The sequence below is a fragment of the Emys orbicularis genome, chromosome 3, assembly GCF_028017835.1.
Source record: "Emys orbicularis isolate rEmyOrb1 chromosome 3, rEmyOrb1.hap1, whole genome shotgun sequence".
NCBI lineage: Eukaryota > Metazoa > Chordata > Testudines > Emydidae > Emys > Emys orbicularis.
The window spans coordinates 25,660,126-25,687,430 of NC_088685.1; positions in this window are offsets into that span (position 1 = coordinate 25,660,126).

Consider the following 27,305-nt stretch of genomic DNA (forward strand, 5'->3'; position numbering starts at 1 on the left):
TGGTTCCACTATCCCTAATGCATATTCAGTAGGCATTTCATCCCCTTTTTCCTTATTCATATTCCCTCACCCTACTAATGTTGGGGTGACCTTCTCTCGTAGGTTACTAGTCCATTTACCTCAAGCTTATTAGCATATATGTCAGTTAGTTACCATGGCACTCTTGTGGTCAGACATCAGCTGATGTTCCTAACTTAAAACATCCCAAGCTGGTATAAACTAGCATCTTGTGGTTACCTATCAGTAGCATTCTATCTTGATCTAGAGTTACTCCTGGTTAGCTGCTTATGCTAAGGCTTTGGGGCTTTATTCCTTGTTTAGCTAAGCTATTGTCTTACAAGCCTTGTAGGCTTTTTACATTGCTGCTTTAACTTATACCCTGCCTTACCTAGCAAATACCTATACCTATAGGCTACAGATTTGAAGGAGGATAAATGGTTTCATTTTCTGGATGCTTATGGAGAGCTCCTTCCAAGAGTGAGGGGCAGCATGGGAGAAAGCACAAGGGTGCTTTTTTTGAAAACTTAACAAGTGGGAAATGGAGGCTGACATCATGGGCCAATTGAAGGCAGGAGTTGAACTTTCAATCCTGATAAGAGATGATAGGTATGGGGAGGATAGACTGTGAAAGGCCTTGACATTAAGACAAGTCGCTTATTTTTAATATGCTCTGTCTACAATAAGACTGAGTTCAGATTCAGAGAATAATTCCGTAATGTTAAAAAATATTTCAGGTGTCAGGCTTTGGGTTCTAGGCCATCAGGCCTGCTGGTTGGAGCTGTGGTCAAGAACAGGTACCAAGGGTCAAAGCTGGATGTAGAGTTGGGACCAACCCAATGGCAGCGCTGGAACCAGGATTCAGGGACAGGCTGTGGACCAGAACCAAGGTCAGAGTCTGTAGACGATACAACTCAGGATTGTAGTCAGAGTCCAGATGCAGGCTGAAGGTTGAGGCTGGGTTGGAGAGACTCTAAGGGCCTGGGAGTCAGGAGGCAGGTTCAGAGCTGGAGCGGGTCAGGAATAGGGCCGGAAAGAGACCAGAATAGGGCACAGACAAAGGTTGGAAAAGGCTTGGACCAGGCTTGGTAGGAACAGGGACAGGATTGAGATCAGGCTGGAAGCTTAGGGAGTCTGTAACACCGTGTGGCAGCAGGAGGGTTCCTAGCCGAGTAGTGCTGTTGCACAGACTAACTTGTGATTCTGGCAGTGAGGGTGAAATACCTATGCCTGGGGTTCATCTGACCTGGGCCCTGCCCAGGAACAGGCTGCTGCAGCATGCCTAAGGATGAGTCATTATAGCTGAGTGAATAGCCCTCATCTGGCTGTAGGTTTGCCTCACATCAGTGATTGCTAATTATCCTAAAATAGAGCATTGTAAACCCAGGAAATTCAGAGTTAAGGTTATACTTAAAAGCAATCCAAACACATTAAGGTAATGGCACACAGTTGTGGGACCCAAACAACCTTAACTCTGCCCTCTACTGACACTATGTCATAGTCATGCAATTGTGTTTAATGCAGATTGGTGTTTGTGGCCTCACATTACATTAAACTGATTTTTAAATATTCTATTTTTCCTCTAATGGTTTCTCCACAAGGCAAATTTCTTTTATTTTTGTAATTTCTTTTTTTTTTATTTATTTAACTGAGCAGGAGGGAGCAGGCTCTCTATATGTGGGTAATGCCCCATATTTCCCATTAGAAGCATAAGAAAATAATGTAACAAAGCTAAAATTGAATAGAATCAGGGCCCTTTGGATTCAGACACCTTATTTTAGCACACTCATGTTTGGAAATTTTTGACCATTACCATAATATCTGAGCACCTCAAAATCTTCAATGTATTGATCCTCACCACCCCTTTCAGAGATGGTGAGCCAGGGCACAGAGAGACAAAGTGACTTTTCCAAGATTACCTAGGACATCTGTGGCAGAGAAGAGAACTGAACTCAGATCTTGTGGGTCTCCTGGGTTAACCTTTTGAAAAACAATTTGGTCTAAGCGGCTCTTCCCTGGGGCTCCAGTGATTGCTCCCAAGCTGAAGAAAGAGAATCCAATGTCACTCCTAAGGCTAGGTCTCCTACATGGCTATACGAGACGCTTCACTCAACCTATGGGCACACATGTAGTTTTAGGACTGTGCATATAACATATATTATCATATCCCTTCACTTTGAAAGCACTAACTACTGTATGTGGTAAAATGATATACTATTGTCCATAAAATGGTCTTGGCAACAGGATATTCACTCTCTTTGGAATTTTGCCTGGTATAAATATTCTTAATCTACTCCATGTAGGCATATTTTGGCTCTGAAATAAAGGGTTTTAGAGATTAATATATCCAGGCTCAATTCTTCCTATGCGTCATACATACATGAAGGTTTTATTTCAACTGTGCACCTGAAAACTTCATATAGCAGCTGTTTTTTCCTCTGTTTTACTCAAAGGAGATTATGAGTGTGTCCCATTTTTATGCTCTACAAATGTAGTAAATTTACTCTACAGATACACTTTCATTCTTCTGATGTAACCTATATATAATATGTCCAAACGTACAGTCATTGCTTATCCTCTAACTAAAAATATTCATCTCTTTTCAGATGTTCACATCTTCTCAGAAGATATCCAAATAGCTCTTTATCAAGGAATAAGGTATAAATTATTTGACTGTACTTAGGAAATTTCAGCTGAGTACCCAAAGTTCTCAACAAATATCTATTAATCCCCACTATATCCTTGTGAGGTATCTCTTATTGGCCCAGTTTATGAGTGCAGGAACCAAATCTCAGAAGTTACATTATTTTGCCAGTAGCCTAATCCTTTAATGGTTAATAATTTTATTGATTGCCATTTGGTACTAATTTAATGAGCTGGGGGTAATAGGGTTTTCATCCCAGAATCAGGCTTCACAGAATTAAAACTAACACATTAAATATCTTGTAGGGAATCCCGGGGTGTGCAGCAAAGACACTCACACTGAGGGCAAAGCAAAGCCTTAGCCACTTTTATTAAAACAATCAGTAAAGACAAACCTCCAAACCACACAAACAAATAACAGTAATATAGTATTGGGGATATCTTTGGTGTCATCCCTTGCATATGCTCATAAACTTATATACTCACACCCTTCCCTGAGGACCTGGTGGTGAGAGACAAAGGACTAGCCCTGTCCCTGGCATGCCCAATGAGTCTGATGGTCCAGACCCCCAACGCCCAAAGGTCGGTGGTAGATAATAACAATGTAAAGCTGAAATGTCAACAATGAAAAGCTAGCCCCCACTACATGGTGGCTCAGTCTACTATACGGCTTGGGTATTATTATGAATATTCATTCAGATACCCAGCCTCCCATGGCCAAATCTAACTTCCTCATCCTCATAATATTGGGGTGCCCTTATCCTCATTATCAAATATGTCACCTATTGCTAAAGCAAATTTGTGGTTAAACATCTGCCAACAATTCTGTCCTAAAATATCCAAGCCCAGTATCAGTTCAGTGTTCCTGCGGTTGCCTGATATCTTTATGTACCAAGTCCCTATCTTAAGGAAGCTATTCCCAGTTCCTCAAAATCTAGGGTAACTGGCACGCCCTTTTATATATGTTAATGTGACAGGGTGGAGAGACCCCATCCAGTGCAGAGTGAGTTCACCCCATGCTTGAAGGTGACATACCCCATCTGTCTCTAGGCCATGAGACCTAAGGGCTGAAGTCTATAGAGTTGCCCTGATCTGCAGGGCTCTAAGGCCCAATGGGCGGAGTCTATGTAATCACCCTGATCTACAAGGCAGTAGGGTCACATCACTTACATCAGAGGAGTAGCTCTTCTCTGCAGGGCAGTGAGGCCTAGCAGCCAGTCAATAGAGATACCCCAGGTTCCCAGGGCAATAAAGCCTGGCAGCCAGAGTCAATAGTGATAATGTGGGTTTGCTGGGCAGCAAGGCTTGGCAGCAAGTTGGGGTGTGTGGCCTGCCACCCAGGAGGTGAGGGGGTAGCGGCCAGGTGGGGGGGCCCAGGTCCTCCCTGCTCCAATGGGTCCCAGACCAGGGTCCACTCAGTGGCGAGTGTGTCTGCCACTGGGTCAGCAGGGATCCATCTGCAACACGCAGACCATCATCAGGACAATGGCTAGTCCCCACCTGGGCTACTTCCTACCATGTTACTCCTGGTGGAAATCTGCACATCTTCGGGGTCTCAGGGTTTCTCGGCTGGTGCAACTCCCTGTAGCTCATACCTGCCTGGAGCATCCACAGGTAGCTGGGTGTCTGCTTGGGTCTCAGCGCCTCTGGCTTCCGCGGTCTGGGGTTCCAGTGGTTCCTGGGCAGGAGACAGCAAGGAGCATCCTTCCTCTCCAACAGTCCACCCAGACTGAGCTGCACTTCTCTCTCTTATACTGGTGCTACACCTGGAGCATGCCCAGGAGGGACATAGGGGTGTGACTTCCTCTGTCCACAATGAGGAGTTAACCCTTCCCCATCCAGTGTGGGGTGAGCTCACCCCATTACAGCTAAGGGTCATAGACCTACTTTACTTATGCTAACTTGCTTAAGCCAATGTCTTACAGGATACAGACCCGTAGGTTCCTTGTATTACTGCTAAGTAAAATAAAAGGCTAAGCTAGCTCTATGGGCTACAGTCCAAAGTCCACGACCAAATCAGTGGCAGAGCTGGAAATAGACCCAAGAACTCTTTGCTCACAACCCTATATTCAGATCATTAGTCCATGCCTCCACCCAGAAGAGGATAGAATAGTTAACAGAATTAACCATTGGATAAAGAGCCTTCCATCTTTAGTTAGAGAGTTGAAGCAATGCAGGGCTGACAGTGAATCTCAAGAGGTTTGGATGATTATCTGCACTGGCATTATTTATTGGGCTTGCTAAACTGGCTTTGAAATCTCACAGGAACGGGCTTCCTAGTACAGTGATGTGCTGGAGAGAGATGTTGGGATCCCTTGTTAAAATTCTGCCCGTAATTTAAAGGAAGGTTGTGATGGCTTCCCTGCCTCACCTGGAGCACACCTCTACCAGATATGATTTTCCAAGGGGATGATTAATATACCTCATAAGAGCAAATTTCCAGTTCAGCGCACCTGACATATGTGTATTTGCTGTGTGGTGCTATTTCCTTCCTGGAGTGTGAATCTGATATGTCAAAGCATTTTTCTTGAAATAGAAAAACAAAATGAATTGATTCCTGAGTATTTCACCCTTTCTCTCTGTGAGCACAGACAGTCCATGATATGGGTCTTATCAGAGATGGACACCTTTTTTGGGGGGTGGGACTAGTTCAAATGTCAGCAGCATATTCCTGTTCTAGTGTGATTTTTGTTATGTTTTTCTTCCAGTTGGACTGAAAACCCTGCAAGGAGAGCCTTGAACACTTCTGTATCCAATCCCAGCCTGAATCAGGAGGTGCAACGGTACACACTAATGGCAACTGCTGAAGCAACCCTCAAAAATGGTTTCAGTTTAGATCAGTCCTCATTTCATCCAGCCTGCTTTTCCCACCCCCCAGTAATGACTGAGTTTTTACTGAGTTGTTACTCCAATGGCTGTTCTGTGACTTATGTGGCTTGCTCTGCTTTTTTGCACAACGCATATCTGTGACACTATATAAGTAATATGAATGCAATGATAGTATTGAGAGTATTTATTTACTCTCACTGTATAATGACTTGTACAACATTTGGAGGACAATTTAGTACTACTGATATTCTGTAAATCTCCTTACTTTTGGCCACATCCTCACACTGAGGCTTGTGCACAGATATTATCCTCTCCAAGAAGAAATGAGAGGCTGCTACTTTGATGGTATTCCCTGCTCCCATTCAGTGGGTCCAAGGATGTGTGAATAATAGGTATGCAGGCCCATGGGGATGCACATTGTACCCCCCGCCCCCACACCTCACCCCCACCACCTCCAGTCAACCAAGGAACCCTCATAAAAGTAAATGGATCTAGATATACACTTTCATAGTTTTTTCATGCAGACCAATGCCATGAGACAATAGTGGGTGTTTGGGAATCAGAGCAATGTGGTTCTACTGAAGCCATGCTGCCAGGTAACCATAGTGAAGATTTGGAACAACAAAGTCTACACAGAAGCTCAGGGCCTCTGAGCAGATCCCTCTGGCACCCACAAGGATCTTAGTGATGCCTGGATTCTGGGGGTTGAACTCTCTGCTTATTCCATGTGGGGAGTATGAATTTCCCCGCAATCTCTTCACTAGTAATATGGAAATAGACTTCCATTGTAAGATACACAATACACAATGGTCAACCAAACAGATAAGTGTCTCCCACCTTCTGTCTGGTGGAACATGCTTTAAGGCATGTCACCGCTGGATGACCTGCCTTTAACTTCAAGGCTTTAAGAACACAATTGCCAATACTGTATATATACACGTATCTCCTTGCATGTTATCCACACATACATTTTGCAAGAATTATGATGACCAGTGTGATACAGGCTTTCAGCAGAAACCTTACATGATGCTCTTTGGTGAACTAGAATGTAAATTCCAGATCCAGGGGATCCCTGTAACCTCTATGCACCCCATGCTCTCTGCCAATTGGCATCAAGAGGTCTTTGGGTCACAGAGAGACAAACATCATCTTGCCCAATGGAACGATCCTTGCAAAGTTTCCATCCCCCACTTGTCCCCTCCTGCAGGGTTTCCCACAAGAGGGGAGTGATCTGGCCCATGAAATGCATGCCATTTTATTAATAGGTAGCTTGATGTGTTTACAATGTGTTAATGATGCTATATTATCGCAAATCTTCAACCTTTTTAATGCTATTGCAGCCCTTGCTACCCTATGTACAAAGATTTCTTTTTTTTCTTTTTTCTTTTTTTTTTTTGCCATTGGCTTGTAAAAAGGCATTTTCTCTCATTAACTCTTTTTGTACATAACCAGAACCATTTACCAATGACTAATCGCAGTTGTTCAACCCTAACCCTTGGACAGTTTCCATGCCCACAGTCCAGGTTGCAGCAACAGCTTCTTCAAAGTCAACTCCTACCACAGAAAAAAAAAATCTTCTAGGCAGAGGGATTATGATAGTCTCAGATACCTCTCTGTGGTCATCCAGACTAATACTGATTTGACTTTCTTTTTTAAATGACGGTCACTGTACTTCACCAGAGATTTGATAAATGTTGGCAATGTCCTTCATCCAGTAACATCTATGTCCTGGTAGTATTCCATCTTTGTATCCATCTGTGGAGTTCTCCGAACTAATGTCTTCAAACTTCCCTTTTGTTCTTACAGAAGCCTAAATACCTAATTGTGCTCAGGCTTGCTTCACAGGCCTTTCTAACTCCATCCATTCTCCTTAGGTCTTACTTCACCATATATAGATATTCTGCTTCTGTAGTTTTGTTTATGGTGTCACAGTACTGGCATTTCCCTTTGGCTGCACAGGATATGCAATTTGTGTCCCTAGAGTCACCATGCATTGTGTGATTGTCACGGCCACAAAGGATGTAAAAGGGTCAAGATTTAAATCCACAATTGGATTTAAATTCTTAAGAGACTGTTTTATACTAAATTAGAATCATTCAGCTAATGCACCAGTGCTCCTAGACATGTTCTATGTTGCACTCAACAGAAAAGACTTTGCTTCAGAATAACAATATCTTGAATAGATAGGTATCTATTCTTTCGTGTTTTGTGAATGGAGATGTGTGATTCTATCTGTAAACATGAATGCTGAATTGGAGTTTGTTTATGGTATTGTTAGCTGCAAAGTGGTAGAGTCTCAACTGTGGCTTCTGCGTTTCTGTGGGTTTTATAAAAAAAAATTGATTTATCAGCCCTGGTCACCTGAATAGTAAAACAAGTATGTCTGAATAACTCCTTGGGGATGATCCATCCCTGGTGTAATTCCATTAACTTTACCCCTTGTGATTTATACTGATATCTGGCACTAATATCAAAGAGTAAGGCCAACTAAAATGGAGGCTAGAAATTACCCTTTTCCAGCCTTTAAAGTTCCACCCTGGTAAGAGGGGAAAATCCCCTGAAATGTTTGTATTGTCCCTACCCATAAGTATGAATAGCCTTCTCTGAGAGCTCTTGTCTCTAACTACTATGACAGCTAAATGGACACTGTTGGCTTGAAAGTAGTGCTCCTAATGCTGCTCTCATCTGCACCAGTATAAATCAGGAGTAACTCCATTGATATAAATGAAATAATGAAATTACATTGGTATAAAATCAGTATAAGAAACAGCAAAATCAGACCCTTATGTTTAAAACAAATAAACAGGGAAACACACCTCATTATACATATTACTTATAACACCTTTAGACTATTAAAATGGCATCTGTTCTTAAAATCCAATTTATTTTTCACCATTTATGCTGTTTATCTTGCTGCTTACATAAAGAAACTGAATAAAAACATACTCCAACTATATTGGGATGTTTCTGCCTTCACCATATATGCTTAAAACTGTCCATTTCCATTTATAATACAATATATTAAATAAACACTGTAGAAAAAGGTAAATCTCTCCTGTGCTGACTTGCGTTGGTTGCAGCATCCTGATATTGTACATAGCAGAATACCAATATGTACCCTTGATCCTGAATAACATTTAGGCAGCCAGTTCTGCTAATGATATGTGCACTATGGGAAGGTCCAGATAGGCACAAGCTACATAATATTTATATACTGTAAGCTTAGGCAAATGGCTTATCAAATTATTCCAATACTGCTCCATATGAAGCAGTTCATATTTCATAAACAGTAACAGCTTTTTTCTGTGGTTCACACTCGATCTCCAGATTCTCAGCTGTCTTTCAGTATCCAAATTGTACTTCCAGGCATTTGTGTTTATACCCATATCCCTGGGATAAGAGCAAACTTCAGTCTCACCAAGAAAGTACATCAGTGATGACTGATCAACATAATACACTTTGCAGTCTAGTCTAGATTAAAGAGAGCCAATTAATACCAGAAAATACTAATCAATATTTGCATCTTGAACTGTTTATCTACATATAATGCTAAAAGTGCATTAGCAACATAGCAGCTTATATACAAAGCAGCCCATTGTACCGCCGTTGGTCCATTTTTCTTCAGTCTACAGCTGCACACGTAGCCCCACTGGTTGTAAAATGCCAAAACACTGCTCCTGACAGATCACACCTGCTTCAAATAATACCTCTCACCCCACACTAATCTACAGCTATAGGCTGGTTTTAATGACTTAAAAATGCTGGTATTAACTCTCAATGCTTGACTGGTTTTTATGGAAGCAGCAGAGTCCATTTTGTCTAGTTTTAATACAATTCCAATAAAACAGTTGGGAAATTGCAGGGCCAGGAAAAGAACATTCAAATCCACCATTTCTCTATTAGTAATTGTCATCTTGACAAACTCAGATAGAAAAGCAGATAGTAGCACCTTGGTTTTTTTTTGTTGCTTTATATAATATATATATATGTATTTAATTATATTGTTAAGTTCCCCATTTGAAAGCAATTAAAAAAAGACTTTCAGTTCAAGATTATAAAACTGCCCACTTCTAATTTCAGCCTGACATTTTTATTGGTAATCTGAGTTATATCATGTTCAGGTTCATTCCTCACTGATTGGCTACTGAGCTTTCTGCCAGCGTTTTATGGCTTCATGGGAAAGTACAGTATTTAAAACTCCTTTAAATTCACGGGCTACTCCTGCTTCTGAAAAAGCTTCTCTTGACTTCTCAAAAATGCATAACAAGAGCCCATGTTTACTTAAAAACATCTGCTCCATCCTTTATGGTATAACATAAAAAAGTGGGCTGATGTTTTCCATACTTTCCCCTTTACTCTTGTGTCAAACAATGAGAGAATGTAATTACTTTAGGCCAAGTTTTGGCCATGACCCAAGCAGAACCAGTGCAATTCTGTGGTGAAAAAGAGAAGATATGGGGACCCTCATCTGTAGGGGCCCACTAGGATTGCTGCTCTGAGGCACAAAAAAATGGGACATCTGGGATGATGTCCATACAACTGGGCAGCTGGCAGTGTGTACTGAGCACCCTTGCGGATTTCATGGACAGCTACATCAAACAATGACAATGCTATGTTACCTGGGCAGGTGGCAACCCTAGGGCCCACATACCACCAGCTGTGGAACTCTGCTCTTACAGAGCATCCTGGAACCAGCATGCAGACAGGACATGTCAAGGAATGATGGAATTGGTGGATCTCTTATTGCATAGGTATGTGATTGGGCATGTTTCCCCACGAAGAAGCGTGCATAAAGAACACTAAAGTAGCTCTGAGACCTGGAGAGGGAAGGGAGAATTCCTTTTCCACTCCCTACAGAGACACCTAGTTCATGTCCCAACCATTTAGGCTGTAGACTAGATTGAGGATTTGATCTTTGAAAAGCCACAAAGAGCAGCTACTACACATTGCTGTAGACAACTAGAAAGTGTATCGACATTATATTCATGACATACACACAGAGAAGTTAGATACAGTAAAAATAACAGGAGTACTTGTGGCACCTTAGAGACTAACAAATTTATTAGAGCATAAGCTTTCGTGGGCTACAACCCACTTCTCATCCGAAGAAGTGGGTTGTAGCCCACGAAAGCTTATGCTCTAATAAATTTGTTAGTCTCTAAGGTGCCACAAGTACTCCTGTTATTTTTGCGGATACAGACTAACACGGCTGCTACTTAGATACAGTAAATACTCTTGCTGGAAGGTTGCAATGTAACACAACTTTTATTTTTATAATTCAGAACACCCTGTGCCTCAGAATGATGATTCTGAGATATAATTCCTTCACCGGATAAACAGTAACCAAAAACAGAGCAAGAGAAAGCAGGCTGTTCCCGAATTCAGAGAGGAACAACTCACCCCAAATTATTCTTGGCTGCCTCTTTCCAGACTGACTCTGATCTCACTGTCATGCATATCACTACAGAGCCTCCTAGGCTGCAAGCACAACCAAGAACTATCCTCAACCAACTCTTAAAATAATAGCTTGCAATTTCAATATGATTTTCAATACACAGCACTCAATGTCATATAATCCTTATTTACCAGCATTTCAGTTTTTATATGATCATATTCAGATATACGTTTTTATCTCAAGTTCTTACACTGGGATAATATCTTGGACACATATTGAAACTTCTGTGCCCCAAAGAGTACGCTATGTGGCAAATCCTCCCCAAGTCCTTATAGACAGAGGGCCTTGTGAATGCATGGCTATGCAGATCCTCTGGATAGAAGAGTAGGAACACAGCTGCTGTAATGGCCATAGAATTGTTTGATATCACTCCACAATTTGGGATGAAAAGATTTCATACTCGTGATCTTCAGCAGATCTCCTCAGGCACAGACATAAGAATGGCCATAGTGGGTGAGACAAATGGTCCATCTACCCCAGTATCCTGTGTCTGACCATGGCCAGTACCAGCTGCTTCAGAGGGGATGAATAGAACTGGGCAATTTCAAGTGATCCATCCCCTGTTGTCCAGTCCCAGGTTCTGGCATTGGAGGTTTAGGGAGCATAGGGTTGTGTCCCTGACCATGAACTTACCTAATTCTTTTTTGTACCCACTTATACTTTTGGCCTTCACGACATCACATGGCAATGAATTCCACAAGTTGACTGTGTGTTGTGTGAAGTAGTACTTCCTTATGTTTGTTTTAAACCAGCCACCTATTAATTTAATTGGTTGATTCCTGTTTCTTGTGATATGTGAAGGGATAAATAACACTTCCCTATTCACTTTCTCTACACCATTCATGATTTTTTAGACCTCTATCATACCCCTCCCCCAGTTGTCTCTTTTCTCAGATGAATAGTTCCACTCTTTTTAATCTCTCCTTGTATGGAAGCCATTCCAGCCCCCTAATCATTTTTGTTGCCTTTCTCAGGATGTTTTCCAATTCTAATATATCTTTTCTGAGGTGGGACAACCAGAACTACACACAGTATTCAAGGTGTGGGCGTACCATGGATTTATATAGTAGCACTATGATATCTTCCGTTTTATTTTCTATCTGTAATAGAGGCCTCAGATGGTTTAATGGGTAGCACACCCAGTAGCCAGCTTCGCCCCAGCAGGACAGCTTTTCAGTCCAATTTTGCAACTGTTTATGGGCTTAACTTCACCTCATGTTTTCAATGCCATTGTCCTCTCCTTACCAGAGGGGGAGTAGGAATGAAGCTTATGCCCCTCCTGCAGCAGGGGCAGTTGGTAGAGGAGCCCAGGCCCCCCCACTCCACCGGACTCTGACCCAGGGCCCTATGAGAGCCAATCCAGGGTTTGGCAGCTTGGAGTGCTCTCAGCGTTATCCTCTCTGGGTCACTTACTACCATCTGTTTCTCCCCACAGCTCCAAGTCCAATATAACATTTCAAAAGAAAAAGAAAAGACAACTAAACCTTTGGCCCCAACCGAGCTCAGCATGGAGGCCTATTCCTCACAGGGAGGCTTCTGAGGTACCCTTGTTCAGGAAATCTCAGTGTAGGTCTCGTCTGTCTCCTCTCCCCCAGCCACCCTTCCTTCTTCTCTCCTCCCCCCCTCCGGCCCCCGCCCCCCGCTGGGCTGAGTTGCTCCCTTTTAAGCTTCCTTTCCAGTTGGCACATGCTCTGCAGATCTGGGCTACCTGGGCCCAGTATTGTCCTTTAACTCCTTCGGGCCAAGTTTGGGGTTTGTATACCCCATCACACTATCCCTCTCCTAATGGTCTCCTAACATTCTGTTAACTGTTTTGATTGTTACTGCACATTGAGAGGATGTTTTCAAAGAACTATCTGAGATGACTCCAAGATCTCTTTCTTGAGTGGTAACAGTTAATTTAGACCCATCATTTTGTATATGCAGTTAGGATTATTTTTTACAGTGTGCACTACTTTGCAGTTATTAACATTGAATTTTGTCTTGCCTTTTGTTGCCCAGTCACCCAGTTTATTGAGGTCCCTTTGTAACTCACAGTCACTTTTGTATTTAACTATTTTGACTAATTTTGTATTGTCTGCATATCTTGCCACCTCACTGTTCACCCATTGTCCAGGTCATTTATGTGAATAGCACAGGTCCCAGCCCAGATTCTTGGGGGCCCAACTATTTCTCTCTCTCTGTTCTGAAAATTGACTGTTTCTTCCCACCTTTTGTTATGTATCTTTTAAACAGTTACTGATCCATGAGAGGCACTTCCCTCTTATCCCATGACAGCTTACATTGCTTAAGAGCCTTTGGTGAAGGACCTTGTCAAAGACATTTTGAAAGTCCATTATATCAACTGGATTACCCTTGTCCATGTGCTTGTTGACATCCTCAGAGAATTGTAATAGATTGGTGAGGCATGATTTCATTTTACAAAAGCTGTGTTAACACTTCCCCAACAAATCGTGTTCATCTATGTGTCTGATAATTCTGTACTTTACTATAGTTTCAACCAAATTGCCTGGTACTGAAGTTAGGCTTGCCAGACTGTAATTGCCATGATCACCTCTGGAGCTTTTTAAAAAAATCAGCCTGGCATTAGCTCCCTTCCAGTCATCTGGTACAGAGGCTGAACTTAACCAGTAGGTTACATACCACAGTTAGTAGTTTTGAAATTTCATATCTGAGTTCCTTCTGAACTCTTGGGAGACTACCATCTGGTCCTGGTGACTTGTTACTATTTAGTTTATCAATTTGTTCCAAAACCTCCTCTATTGACACCTCAATCTAGGATATTTCCTCAGATTTGTCACCTACAAAGAATGGCTCATGTGTGGGGATCTCCCCCACAATCTCTGCAGTGAAGACCAATTCAAAGAGCTCATTTAGCTTCTCTGCAACAACCTTGTCTCCCTTGTGTGTTCCTTTAGCACCTTGATCGTCCAGTGGCCCCACTCACTGTTGGTCGTGCTTCCTGCTTCTGATGTACTTAAAAAATATTCCTGTTAATTTTTCATTAGCTAGTTGCTCTTCAAATTCTTTCTTGGACTGCTTTATTATACTTTTATGCTTGACTTGCCAGAGTTTATGCTCCTTTCTATTTTTCTTAATAGAATTTGACTTGCAATATTTAAAGGATGCCTTTTTGCTTCTAACTGCCTCTAACTGCTGTTTAGCCATGCTGGCAATTTTTGGTCCTCTAACTGTTATATTTTATTTATTTATTTTTAATTTGGGGGCATACATTTATTCTGAGCCTCTATTATGGTGTTTTGAAATAGTCTCCATGCAGTTTGCAAGCTTTTCACCCTTGTAATTGTGCCTGTTAATTTCTGTTTAACTAACTTCCCCATTTTTGTGTAGTTCCCTTTTTTTGAAGTTAAAATGCCACTGTGGTGGGTTCTTAGGCATTATACCCCCTACAAGGATGTTAAATGTAATTACATCATGGTTGCTGTTACTGAGTGGTTCCGCTATATTCACTTCTTTGACCATATCCTGTGATACACTTAGGACTAAATGAAGAATTGTCTCTCCTCCTGTGGGTTCTAGGACAAGTTGCTCCAAGAACAATCATTTAATGTGTCTAGAAGTTTTATCTCTGCATCCGTTCCTGAGGTGACATATATCCAGTCAATATGAGGATAGTTGAAATCCATTATTATTGTGTTTTCTGCCTTTCTAGACTCTGTAATCTCCCTAAGCATTTCACAATCACCTTCAGCATTCTGGTCAGGTGGTCAGTAGTATATTCCTACTGCTATAGTTTTATTGTTCAAGCATGGAATTTCCATCCATAGAGATTCCATGGTACAGTTTGATTCATTTAAGATTTTTACTATATTTGACTCTATGCTTTCTTTCACATATAGTGCCGCTGCCGCACTGGCACTACCTGCCCTGTCATTCCTATATATTTTGTATGCTGGTATCACATACTATTGATTATCCCCATTCCACCAAGTTACCACAATGGCTATGACATCAGTATCCTCATTTAATACCACACATTCTATTCCCTGCCTTAATATTTAAACATCTAGTGTTTGTACATAAGCACTTGTGCATTTTGTTCATATTCAGTGGCTTGCGTTCATGTGTTATATTTACATGGGATTCTTTTATGTTTGAAGAACAAGGAGTAATTGTGACACCTTAGAGACTAACACATTTATTTGGATATAGTACTTTTCCAGCTTCTTTTCTGCCCTCTTTACTAGGATATAAAGTTCCCCCTTTAATAAATTCATCCCTCAGGGATGTCTCCGCCTGAACCGTGTGCTCCTCCGCATCTATCAGTGCAGCCCAACTGCTCAAGCTGTGCGCAGGGATGTGCATTGGCCCCATATCTAGAAGACAGCTAACAGCTACTGATGGGGTGGGGTATTGTAGTTCAGCCAGCTAAAGCAAAAGTAAGTGTATTTTATAAATGCCAACATGCTGCCTAAAAATGATTCTCAAGTTGGACTTTTCAAAAAATGTTTTAGGTCTTTAGGTCAGTTAGCCAAAGACAATCTTCCTTTCATGCATCCATGCTGATGAACCCCTGCAATTATTTTTATGCCACACAAATGTGAGTTTATTTTTATGAAACGCTTTCTAAGAAAGCAGTGGTTCGTATTGAGCTTTCCCCCAGCCTAACACTGTACCTGCTTACTGAACCAAACGGGTTTATGAAATCAAAACAGTAAGAAGCTGTTTATACCTTTTAATATTATAACTCAGCTTTTGTCATAACTCTCCCTTCCTGATTGCACATACCTACAGTATGAACTCACACTCCTTTTGATTTTCCTCCTTATTACCCATAGCCAGCTGAGTGATGTGTGAGTTCCTGTCATGGTGCTGACTCTATTACAAAGTGCAAAGGTAATTTACATCCTTGGACTGGCAGTGCAGCCAATAGCACCATCCTTGGGAGGTGCTCCATTCCAACAGGCCTGTCTCTTTTATGGATATTGGAGGGTAATATTTTAAAAAAAACAAACAAACTATAAATTTCTGCACAGTGTCATGGGCAAGTTCTCGAGGTGTGAAAAGGGATTTTCCTTTACTCCATTACCAACCTCATGAGAAGTCGGCATCTTCCCTACAATGAAAATCAATGAAGGCAGGGGCTGAGTAGCTGCCCACTGCACCCTCCTTGCCAGAATTCCTTTTCTTAATCCAGTGGGAACCCTCTTACAGACAAAATATTTTTTCTTTGCAGAAGAGCTTCTCTGTAAACCAAGACTCCCAGGAACCGGAGCTGTAGTTTACACATGCCTCTGCACTCTATGGAACTTTTCATTCAGTTCCACTCTGAGTTCACATTGGGGCAAAATCTCTCCCAGTAGCACAGCTGGAGTCAATGTGGTCAGTCTGCAGGAAGTCAAGAAGAAACAAGTCTTTCCCCGCTGGCACTTGGTGGCCACGTCTTCAAGGCTCCAATAGCCCCCGGGCGTGCTATGCTCTAACCCCAAGAGAGTGGAGGCAGATCCAGAGGCAGAGAAGTCTTCAAATCCAGACTACATGTCTTTCTGGAAGATGTGCTTTAGTCAGACCAAGTTATTGTGAACTGGTGAAACTCCTTGGCTTGTGCTGAGCAAGAGCTCAGACTAGATAATTTAATGGTCCTTTCTGGCCTCAAAATCTATAAATCCTCCAGCCCTCCCTTGAGTGCAGGGAGGACCTTTGGAGCTCCACTTCATGGCATGAAGACAATACAGATCCTCTCTCATGCTATACCCAGTTGAAGCAAAATTACAGTAATTGTGTTACATGAAAGGCCCACTGGGGCTGCTGTGGGAAGGTGCAAGCTTTGCCCCTTTATGCTATTATATTAACTGTATTCAGTTTTCTGGGTTCTGCTTAGGTTGGAAGCTGCAGTGTGCAGCCTCCAGGGAGGAGTATGCTCATCAGTGGGATTTACTAACCCTGTGGAACCAGTGGACCATGCAACTAGCACAGCCATGCAGCTGCTAGCTGGTGTGCTAGGGAGAGAAAGAGGCATAGCTTCAGCCCCATCCTGTTCAGACAGTTCCCTTCTGGGTGGCTGAACACTAGTGACAGCTCTAGCACCTCACCTCCTGCCCCATTGCCTATGCTCAAAGGGCCACATTATGCTCCTCACCCAAGCATTGGAGGGGAAGAAGTTCCCTGCACTTTGCCCCTTCCCCCACATGCATTTCAACTGAGGCAGTGATAGACTGGGCTGCCTCCTCTCTGATTCACACTGTACAGAGCTTTGCTGACTATTCTGCAGTCATCCCATGTGCACTCTGCTTACTGATATTCGTGGAAGTTCTGGTCTGGGAACAATGGCAAACTATGCACTGTGTGCAAGAGAGAGGAGAATTTTGCACTAAACATTTTAAGATTTCCCTATCCCCCAAACATATATCAGTTTCAAAGAAGTGTTCACCTCCCTGCTTCCACAAGTAAATGCTGTATTTTCCATATATCTTTGCATGGACACCACTTTGCTTCTGAAAAAAAAGTAATTACAAAGAAATCCACATAACATAAATTATTCTAAAAATATGCAGAATTCATTGAATATTTTCTTCTTAAACATTATGGCCATGGCTCATTTATCAGCTCATCTCTGCAGCTGAACAAACAATTTTTTTTAATGTCAAAAAGTATATTTGGAAAATATTGTAAAATTCAGCAGATACAACATTCAGAGGTGATTAGCCCACCAGCTGCAGTTAGAAACATCATTTGGAGGTTTGTTTAATTTTAGTGGAAATGCCTTCTGTTAACTCCACATTGTGGCTGTGGATGCTTGCTCACTCATACATGGATGAGTTACATAAAATAACCCCTTATGTTTGCAGCTTACTTAAATTATCCATTCAAGGTGATTCAGTTCAAGGTCAGGTTCTCTCTACTGGGTATACCTTCCAATACACAGTTTAATTTAGATCCTTTCACACAGGAGCTTCATGTAAGATTGGATATTAAATCAAAATTGTTCCATAAAAGTGTTTCTTTACCACCCTCTCTCAGCAGAAATGGAAAGGTACCATCCTCAAAGCAGCCTTAAAGCAGCCTCAACATTATATATAAAAAGAAATCACTACGACTCCTCTGTAGATAACTCCACAAAAAACACTTCCCCAAGCACTTGTTTTCACAGCAGTAGCTTACTTCCAAGGCCATGCAAAGCTGCAGAGTTTATAAAACTATGGTAAGGTAGTGCATCTTGGGCCAAATCTTAGTTCCAATGGAGTCAATGACAGCAGAGGGTGTAGGATATTTAAGATGCAGCATGCCTTTCTAACAAGTAAAGCAATATTTCCTTGAGTTTAACCATCTACTATTTTATATGAGTATCATACTTCAATGACTACACCAACCCATTTCTGTCCCCGGTCTCCAGTTTAGGAGCTGTTCCCAGGACAAAGGATCTGTGGCTGGAGTATTTTCATTCGCCAATGATCTCTGGATGTTGGAATATCTGCTTGGGATATGCTCTAAATTACACCAGGGACTTGAACAACCTCTGGCCAGACCCAGAATAGGAGGGTAGGGTAAAGCCACCTGCACTCTCACTCTCCAGTTCTTTGCTGAGCACAACTTGGTTAGATCAGAGACGGTAGGTGAATGTTTGCATCCATTTGGAATTAGGGTGTCCACAATCCCTTCATCAGATAACATAATCTGTTGAATATACCATGTCTTAAACAACTAGAAGACAAAATGTAGAGGCATACTTGTGTTCTTATAGGGCCTGGTTCTTGGCTGAAGTCAATGGGGGATTTGTTTTGATCAGGGAGCTGAGAATCCGTCTTTGATACATTATGTGAAACTCTTCTACAGTTAAGGTACTAGACGTGTAAAATTAAAGCAAGTTGGGCTGGGAGGGGGAGGGACTTTTTGACCTTACATCCTTCCGTTAGTTGCTTTGACTGATCCACCTCCCCTTCTGTTCTCTCTGGGCCCATTTCTCCCCTCATTTACACGGAGCAATCGTCAGAGAACCCGTGAAGTCAATGGAGTTACACAAGTGTGAGAGCAGGCTTAGATCCCAGCATGGGGAAGAGACTTGATTGGGAACAGCAGCTCACCGAAGGGTGTCAGACAAAGTGGACTGTCTTCCCTACTTTAATGTCCATCTTCTTTTTAATTGTTGGTCTTGTTACATCCCACTTTATGCCCCCGCACCGCCCAGTGTAGAGCTCACACTCATTTTGCATACCTACTGTATGCCAAATTGGTGCAAGTTACCCTTTGCACTGTTTTCTGACCCACTTGCCCCATGTAACATTTAAGCCAGCATTGAACTTGGCTCAATGTGCCAAAATCTACTCTCATTTTGATGGGTGCAGCTCCCTCACCTCCCACTATTCCCCAAGGCATCCACGAGGCTCGCAGAAGACTGTTTGAAATCACCTAAAATACACTGCTATTGGATGGTGGGTGGTCTGGGATAAGTACCCAGAAGGCATTGCAGTTGACTTGATCGAAGGCAGCACCCAAGTGGAGACAAGGTAAAATAACAAGTCCACTAAACACAAGTGTGCATGCCAAGTGTAGTCAATGAATCCTGTTAACTACAATCAGCTTAACTTCAACCAATGCAGCAGTGGATAGAGCACTAAGCTGGGACCCAGGTTTGTGCTCTAGTCTGGTTTTATTCCCAGCGTGTCCGCTGGCCTGTTGGCAACTATGGGCAAGTCATTTCACCTTTTGGTGCCTCAGTTTCCCAATCTGTAAATTGTAAACAATAATGCTATTGACTGCCTTTATAAAAGCACTTTGTTGAAAATTGCTATATAAGAGATAGGGGTATTATTATTGCAACAGGTCAGTTGTATTTAATGGATGCTGCAATCATGCAAGTGAGAGTAGAATTGTATCCAATATTTGGATAGATTTTAAAAATCTGGGCAAACACATTCATTTTGAAAATGTCTAGTTTGAAAAATCAGACAGCAGAAAGATTTTCATTGTGCAGGAGGTCAGTGGGATATCAACAGCAAAGAGTTTTGGTTACATCTTTTATTTGTATATCAGTTTTCTATTCTGTATTATAACATCTCCAAACATTAACTAATTGTATGCCTGTAAATAACTATTTATGACATCTACTATATGAAAGAAAATGTCTTTATTTTTTGTTGTTGTTCATATAGATGTCCCTAAAGCTAGATAGCAAAGTGATGTATTTATTTTGGTAGCAAGCCAGACAGAAATATTTAAATCCTACTTTTGGAAGCAAGAATTATCTAATCACTCACTAGCTTTTATAATAAAACATTTATCATGGAACATTAATCCATTAGTACTTATTTTCCATCCCATCCTTTCACTAGCACCTTGCTTTGAACACAGTTGAGTTTGGCTGTGATTTTTCCTTTTATCATATATCATAGTTACATGATGGGACACACCAACATTGAATTCCAAAAAAAAAATAAAAAATCAAAACCCTGCACTTTGCTTGAACTTGGCACACAGATGTTCTGCTTGTGCTTCCACTGCTAACAAAATAACGAACGTGTGAGTTCTGAAATTAGTCTTTCATCGTTATGTACCAGGGTTTCATGGCTGGGAGGCGGCATGTAGAAACAGCGAAGAATAATTACCTGTGAAAGAAAAACTTACGTTTAACTAGCTTTGTGTTTTCACAGTTTTAATTTGCATAACACATCACCAAACTGCCATGCTTAAGCCCTCTGGCATTAAAGGCAAAGTGAAAAACTTCAGATGGGTTTTCTGTTTTGTTTTGTTTTGTTTTGTTTTGCCAAATCAGAGATTAAAGGTAACCCCTGACAAAGAAGTTCAGTCTATGGCTCTGTACTATAACATCACCTGTGGTGTCAAGGAAGGGATCAAAGGTTGACTTCATAATGTACCCGCTGGCTCCTATTTTGCAACAATCCCTGCTGCACTGTGTGTCATTGGTTGAGGAACCAACATCAACATAGGTTTCATACTCCCTTACTGTGGAAAACCCTGTGAGGTGAAGGGGTGTACTCAGGAAACGCCATATCTCACCTACTGTAGAAGGGATTGACGAGATGGCAGAAAGGGCAGGAGATCTGGAATCCTCATAGGGCCTTAAGTTACACAAGGAAATCAGCGTCCATCTACATGGACCTTTGGCTGTCAATAGCCCTCCCATGCCCCTCTGCCCTAGTAGCATGACTTCCTTAGAGACAAGCGTGCTACCACATGATCTTCCCTTCATTTCCCTACTGTGAGTTGGAATTGAAAGTGTGAAAGCTGGTTACTATAAATCCATGTGACATAGAGGAGAGCATGATTTGGAGAGTAGCTATAACCCAGATCTACCCCTACTCACCCTAAAGCTGCAAATCACAGATCAGATGGCTCTTGAAGTGAGTCTTCCACAGTCTGTTGCCATAAAGGTGCCGCTGTCCCTGCCTCCCAAATGTCTGACCCAACAGACTCCACTTCATCCATGCAGCATGGTGTGCATGGATGATATGCAACTTCAGAGCCTGATCTTGCAAACAATTGCTACTGCTTGTAGTGCTTACATTGAAGTCCCATTGAAGTCAATAAACCCAGACCTGGCAATAAGCACTATATCAAGTAGTAAGTGTTTGTAGAATTAAGACCTAGATGTAGTTAGTTATATGCTTAGGGTCACATATTGCACAAAGGGCGCACATGGGCTCCCATTGAAGCTAGTTGGAGCTCCATATTATGTATATACAGGCAAAATTTAGCACTATAGCAAATGAATGCAGGGGGGACCTGTCTTAAACATGACATCCTAGACCTCTTTCTGCTTCAGTGTTTCCAAACATAGATTCATAGATTCCAAGGTTAGAAGATACCACTGAGATCATCCAATCTGACCTCCTGTATAAAACAGGCCATATACCTGCCCCAAATAATTCCTATAGCAGATCTTTTAAAAAAAAACTTCCAAAATTGATTTACAAATTGCCAGTGATGGAGAATCCACCAATACCCTTGCTAAATTGTTCCAGTTGTTAAATTACCCTCACAGTTAAAAATTTACACCTTATTTCCAGTTTTAATTTGTCTAACTTCAACTTCCAGACATTGGATTGCATTATATTTTTGTCTGCTAGACTGAAGAATCCATTATCAAATATATGTTCCCAAGGTAGGTACTTATAAACTGTTATCAAATCACCCCTTAACCTTCTCATTGTTAAACTAAATAGATTGAGCTCCTTGAATCTATCACTATAAGGCATGTTTTCTAATCCTTTAATCATTCTCCTAGCTCTTCTCTGGCCACTCTCCAATTTAACAACATGCTTCTTGAATTATTGACACCAGAACTGGTCACAACTCCCTTTCCCTGAAGTATGATCTTAGGTCACTGAAAGTTTTGTGGCCCTTGTGAACTCTCACAAAGAAAATCATCTAGTACACTCCTGGAGCTTTAAAAGTAAGAGACAAACTGGCAATTCTCGGGGGCTAGTTCTGCTGTCTTTCTTGCTGCTTTCAGCAGTACAAAGCAGCTGGATTGGGAGTCAGAATCTGTCTCTATATATTTCAGACCTGTCCCTATATCAGGGATCAGCAATCTTTGGCCGGGCTGGTTTGTTTACCTGCCACATCCGCAGGTTCGGCCGATCACGGCTCCCACTGGCCGCGGGTTCACCGCTCCAGGCCAATGGGGGCTGTGGGAAGCTGCACGGGCCAGTGGGAGCTGTGATCGGCCAAACCTGCAGATGTGGCAGGTAAACAAACCGGCCCGACCAGCCAGGGTGCTTACCCTGGCGAGCCGCGTGCCAAAGGTTGCCGATCCCTGCTATATATTTCACATGCTTAGACTAATAATCAGCAGCCTCTCGTCTGGCCTTCTTAGGGAAAAATTCTTCTCTCCAATTTTGACTGTGTTTTTTTATCTTCCAAGTGTATTTGACACTTGTTCTCTGCATGGAACATCTTTTGACATCAGTGGAAATTTCACGTACGACTGAGTAAAGAGCATGCAATAGAGATCCATATTGAGGATGAGAGATCTATAATGCAGAGCCAAAAGAAGAATTTTGCCCTTCGATGTTAAACAAACCAAAAAATATATCTTTTAACCCCTTTTACTGCCAAAATATCTTGTTCAAAGAGTGCAGTACATTCTTTGTTCAACAGGGAGAGATTAAAAGGGCAGTCCTCAATTAAAGTACATTTTGTTTTGTTATTCCATGCAACTGATTTATGTGGGCTTTTTATCTTAGCAAAATAGGTCATATATATGCCTAAAGCTCTATTATTATGTTTTTTAATAAATAGAGCTATACTTTTTAGAAGCTATATATTTGCGGTAGACTTATCAAATGTTTATGCTTAATGACGACTTTAACTATTTTTCACATTTGTTTCACTTTTTTGAATAACAAGTGTTCTGCAGAATTATTATGTGTTCTTTGACAAATATAATGCCAAATCACGTTAAAAAAATAGATCTGGCTTGAACATCAAAGACATTGCAATTAATGGAGAAGGTTTCTTGTCATTGGGAAAGAGTGTTTAATACATTCTCAGAACTTTAGGGAAGTGAGATAATTGAAGATTTCCAGAAATCCTATCATTGCAATACTATTGCTCCAGTCCTTGGGTCTGATTGAACTGTACTCAGCACTAGACCTGGCAGTACGAGGGGAGAAGATGTGCCACCTCTGAACTCTTCCTATCCCTGGAGCCTCCAGAGACTGGTTTGGCACTTGTCAGAAGTTAAAGCACCTTCAGAGCCACTCTAACTTCTGCTGTCTGGTAACAGACCCAAGCGGTTGTCATGTAGACCAGGGATTGCTGAAATGCAGCAGCGCTCTTGTCACAAGCCCTCCATCAGCCACACCACAGCACACCCCAGATGTCCAGGGGAGCAGGACGGATTGGCATGTGACCCTTGCTAGTTTTACACCATTTGGGGTTCCATCCATGTAAAGGGGTCACATTGGAGCCAGCATCTTACCCTGTACATCAGATTGTAAGAGACTTTGGGGCTGATTCTCAGCTCCTCTCTTCCTGCACTTGTGAAACAAATACAAGGGACAGGTCTGAAGGGGCCTATCCGGCCCTCAGTCTAAGTTAGAACAACCACAGGGCTGCTCTAACTTATGCTCTGCTTCGCAAAGCCTCCCTATTGATCCTAGGAAACACAGTGCAGTGCACCCAACATGACCCCCTTTCCCTCTTAAACTGGGGTTGGGAGCAGGTCTAGTGTAGAGTCCTTATGACAGTTCAGCCCTGACTGGTGAGGCCTTCTGTACAGTAGCTATTCTCATGGGGCCATTACCACCCATTTGAGGACCCCTTTACACTGCCACAGAAGTGTATTTAAGACCTCAGTGAATTAAGCCTCTTTTCATCTTGTATTTGTCTATAAAGTGCCTTGAACATTTCTGTATCATAGAAATAATATCTGTCATATCTTGCCAGTGTTATAATACTTAATGCTAACATACATTTTGGAAGAGATATTAAACCACAAGTTTCAGGGTTTAAACCATTCTCTAACTATAATGGATTAGAAAGAAACTTAATGGGGGGAGGAGGAGCATGGTTATCTCATGTCTGCCTACAGGAGGGACGGGGGGGTTCTTTCACCTTCCTCTGAAGTATCTGGTACTGGCCACTATCAGAGACAGGATATTGGACTTGATGGCCCTCAGGTCTGATTCAGTCTGGCAGTTTCTATGTTCCTATTTATATGTGTGTGTGTGCATACACACATACATTGGAGAGAAAGACTAGAATACAGAATCAAATTCAAGGTTTTGGTCCTGATAGTCAAACCAACCAAGGGATTGGCTGAGGTTACTTGAAGAACTATTTCCTCCTACAGATCATAAACTCCTATGACAATTGAGTTCTACTAGAGCCATGGAGCTGTCAAACAGAAAGCTGAGACATAAGAATATGGGGGAGAGATGTTTCCTGCTAGCTGGCCCATGACAGTGGACTTCAATTCCTGGAATACATCAAAATGGCCATTGATCCCATCAATCTTCAGAGCAAAATTCTAATTCACTCATTTGACTGCTTTTTCACAGTAAACTGATTAATGATTTAATTTCAGAAAACCTCTGTGTGGGGAAGGGAGAAAACTTGAGAGATAACAAGGAACTTGTGAAAAAAATGTATAACTTGTAATGCACTCCTTATCATGGTGAATAGCACAAGATAGATAGGTGTACAGCTCTCAGGAGAATTTCAAATATTTATATTTACTTCATTTATTTTCCATGATTTCCCCTGTCCTCCACAGGAACAAACCCTCCTTCATAGTTATTCTTTATTAGACAATCATAATATAACTAAAAGTTACCGGCTGTATTATGTGGGTTTGACTTAGTATACAAACCCAACACATAAAATAATCAGAATATCTAGCAGATTTTACCAAGTTCCATAAAACACTCAATCATTCTATGGCACTAAGGAAAGCTAAATAGTAAAACCAATTAAAAATGCCTAAGCAACACTGTAGTATAATTAGATTTTTTTAGTAACAATTTAATACATGAAACATCCTCAGTGGGGATACATTGAGGACATTCAAGTTATGCAGGAATATAGGCGTCAGGTAGGAAGCAGAGCACAGGAAGTACATACACTACTATTCAAGAAGGACTCCGCATTGAAGCCTGCAGCATAGGATCAGGCCTTCCACTTAACTGTTCTTTCTTCCTTTCAGGTTTAACTTTGGCATTTGTCCTTTTACTTTTTCCACATTTTTCCTTCTCTAGTGAAAAAATTAAGACACTTCAGAAGGAATGCTGGTTCTCAGCTTCTGCAGGAGTGGATTAACAGAGCTCAGCTCCCACTCCACACTCAGCATCCTGCTTTGCTACCAACTCCTCAGCAGGGATTTTAAGGCCTTGTCTGCACACAAGCTTGTATGAGTTTAGTTAAACTGCTGCAAACTCCTGTGTCTACATACTTATTTTACTTTATAAGTGGATTATTTGAGTTTAGTTTAACCCCCTTCTTAGTCGATTTATGTTAAACTGTAACAAGCCTGGTTTAAACCAAAATAAGAGTGTCCACACAGCCTTTTGCATTTTCGGGATTACTATAAAGTCAATTTAGTGCTCAGTTATGCTGTCAGAATAAATGCCTATCCTTAGGCTGAGCAAGTGCAAGAGAGAGAAAACTCTTTCCCTTGGTGCCCTGGTAATGTAATTCAGTCCTGTTCTAAGGGGATCACCTCTAAACATGATTGGGTAATTTTTCACAACCACTGAGTCTTTGGTCTTCCAGCTGATGATTAATGTTTGGGAATTCCCTGTCAAAATGTTTTGTGGTGGTTTTTTTGGAAAATGTGGTTTCTGCAAAATTGAGATTTGCCATGAGAAAGTGAAGTATTTAGTTTCAGGTCAGGTCATCATTAACTGAAACATTCCGTTTCTCAAACTGAATCAAAATGTTTAGCGTCAGGGCAGATCAATATTAATCTGTGTCTGCCTGAGCTATCAAAGTGCCTCATGGAAGTTGCTGTTGGGTTGCCTCTTGCCCCCATTCTCCCTTATGGGTCATGCTCCCCGGCCAGACTACATCTCCCAGGATGCACCGTAGACTTTCCTCTGACTGAACTGCCTCTGTCTGGGAGTCATGTGACCATGTTACATCATGGGAAAGGTAGTCTCTATCACTGATACTTTCAATGATGACATCAATCAGTGCTAGTTTTTTCTGTAATGGACACCTGTGTGCTAGGAGCTGAATCAAGACCACCAACACTCTCACATGGGCTATCAATGAGTCTTCAGATAGTAATAAGACTTGGTCATTACTGATCTGGGCCACAGTTGAGCCAATGACTCAGGGGTGAAAGGCTTTGTGTCACTCTTCTAATTCTCTGAGAATTCAGTTCTCCTCTTAAAAAACACAGTTGAACATAATGCTATTGTCTTATATTCTATGGTTGTATTTGACTTGCTAAGTAAACCTAAAACAGAGGCCAAAAAGAAATGTAACACAGCAATACCAACTTTTGAAGGACCATATACAAATTCTAGTTTAAACTAAAAAGCATGTAATTTACACTTTGGGCTAGGTCTCCAGCTCGTGTGAATTGGCGTAGTTCCTTTGACTTCAATAGTCGATTTACATCAGCTGAGGACTGTCTAATAATAATAATATATGGTGTGGGATTTTACTGCATACTGTACTAAATGTTGGAAAACATCCTGTACTTAAATACATGCCACTCTTCAACTCAGACTGTGAGACTGGCCAAATTGTTTGACATAAGGGTTAGTTTTCAGATAGTGAAATTTCAGTTGCCAGGTGCCAGAGGCAATATATCAGGCACTCATAAAATAAAGATCAAAAAGCCCATCAGTCTCCCACTGCATCTGGGATCTAGGATGGAACACTTACAGCCCCCTATCCTTTAAACAGCTCTCACTTAAAGAGCTCACTGTTTATAATAACAAGAAAAGGAGAA